Source organism: Propithecus coquereli, unplaced genomic scaffold, assembly GCF_000956105.1.
Source record: "Propithecus coquereli isolate 6110/MARCELLA unplaced genomic scaffold, Pcoq_1.0 Scaffold205, whole genome shotgun sequence".
Lineage (NCBI taxonomy): Eukaryota > Metazoa > Chordata > Mammalia > Primates > Indriidae > Propithecus > Propithecus coquereli.
Genome location: NW_012145523.1, coordinates 1,045,895 through 1,048,201, shown reverse-complemented (window position 1 = coordinate 1,048,201; position 2,307 = coordinate 1,045,895). Strand labels below are relative to the sequence as shown.

Here is a 2,307-nt window from a genome sequence, read left to right as displayed (position 1 = left end):
GGCATGGTGGCGCATGCCTGTAGTCCCAGCTACTTGGGAGGCTGAGGCAGGAGGATCGCTTGCTGTGAGCTAGGCTGACGCCATGGCACTCTAGCCTGGGCAACAAAGTGAGACTCTGTCTCAAAAAAAAAAATAATAATTTATGGCTGCAAGTTCAAAAGGGAAAAAATACGAAGCCAAGAAAGTCTTTGATGCACGTGACTCAAGCTCAAGCTGAGTAGATACATCATAAATTACTTAAAATATGACAAAAACTAAGAAGCCTTCATTTATTTAATTATTCTATGTGGTAATATACTGAGTCAGCACAGTTCTATGAGTTTAATGACAATTTTTTTTTTTCTGAGATGGAGTCTCACTCTGTTGCCCTGAGTAGAGAGCCATGGCATCAGCCTACCTCACAGCAACCTCAAACTCCTGGGCTCAAGCAATCCTCCTGCCTCAGCCTCCAGAGTAGCTGGGACTACAGGCGCACACCACCACACCTGGCTAATTTTTCTACTTTGGTAGAGATGGGGTCTCGTTCTTGCTCGGGATGGTCTTGAATTCCTGACCTCAAGCAATCCTTCCACCTCTGCCTCCCAGAGTGTTAGGATTACAGGCGTGAGCCACTGCACCCAGCCAGTTTAATTAAATTAAAGACACTGGTGCTGAAATTAAAGACACTGGTGCTGATGGGGGTTTTACTACATCAGAGCTGTAGAGGATTCTTAGAGATTCTCTGAGAAAGTTTGTGAATTTGAGGATAAAAACCTCATTTCCGGACATTAAGTTTATTTATTATACAATGATGATATATATAATATATAAATATATAAAATTAAAGATCCACAGAGATTAAATTATTAACTAAATCCATTGTTTCTGTTGCGTAAGTGTTATAAAATATTTAATAATGTTATTTAAGGCCAGGCGCGGTGGCTCACACCTGTAATCCTAGCACTCTGGGAGGCCGAGGCGGGTGGATCGCTCAAGGTCAGGAGTTCGAGACCCCGTCTCTACTAAAAATAGAAAGAAATTATTTGTACAACTAAAAATCTATATAGAAAAAATGAGCCGGGCATGGTGTGGCGCATGCCTGTAGTCCCAGCTACTCAGGAGGCTGAGGCAGTAGGATTGCTCGAGGGCAGGAGTTTGAGGTTGCTGTGAGCTAGGCTGACGCCATGGCACTCTACTCCAGGCAACAGAGCAAGACTCTGTCTAAAAAAAAAAAAAAAAATAATGTTATTTAATAATCACATACATGTTAATTTAATAATGTTATTTAATAATCATATATGTACTGGGTATTTATTCCTTCCCTTAATGTTAAATCTGACATTGGTGCAGACACCATTAGCTAATGCAAACAGATAGGTGAAGACTACAGTAGTATATTGTCTCTCAAACTATGACAATAGTGGCATTAAAATCCAAAATGTACACTGCTCAACTTTAACCCTAAACTGACAGACTACTTGGTATAATCCAAGAGATTTGGCCCAGGGTAAGTCCTGTCATCAGAACCACTTAAATCTTTTCAGATTCGAGAACTTAAAGTTGTAAACTCCTTGCTTACATCTTCCCCAGCCCCCTAAGTAATAAGATCATTTAAATAAAGAGTGGTATGGGGTTGATTCCCAATGAGGGGGTGAGACACATCCTCCTTAAACGGAGGCAGGTGCTTTTACATTTGTCCCTGCCCACCCCTGCCTGAGACTGATCATCATTTCCCCTTCACTGAGAATCACTGCTTTTGTTAAATGAAACATGATTACCGGCCACAGTGTGCCGTATCTCTCAGGTATGTTGGGGGCACAGAACAACAACTGAGAGTCACTGCCCTAGATGTCCATATGTGAAGAAAACACTGGAGATAAAAGTTTATATTCTGATCACACTTCTGAAGAATAACCAGTGAGGTTTCAAGTGGAATCATCATCCTGATAAAAGATGGTTATGTGAAATTCTTCAATTAGAACTGGAAATAACTGAGTACCTATTACACATTACACTAGTGGATATGTTCTTTGGCTATAAATGTACAACACTGTGTGACAGACTTCTTAAAACTTCAAAGATGAGAAGACTGCCTTACTAGCCTTGACTGCAGAAAGCACCATGTTATTTGGCCTTGCCCTACAGGAATACTGTGGGCACCAAGCATATTGTGAATAATCAACAGGGCTTTAAAAATAAGCCAGAGAGGGCGATGTCTCTGTTAGTTAAATTTTTTTTTTTTTGAGACAGAGTCTCACTGTCTTGCCCAGGCTAGAGTGCCATGGCAACATCATAGCTCACAGCAACCTCAAACTCCTGGGCTCAAGC

General features: G+C 41.1%; 1 protein-coding gene across 1 annotated transcript in view; it reads right to left on the bottom strand.

Moving 5' to 3' along the window:
- NVL (nuclear VCP-like) overlaps positions 1 to 2,307 on the bottom strand; it is a 70,622-nt gene that overhangs the window by 6,508 nt on the left and 61,807 nt on the right. The gene's annotated exons all lie outside the window — the stretch shown is intronic.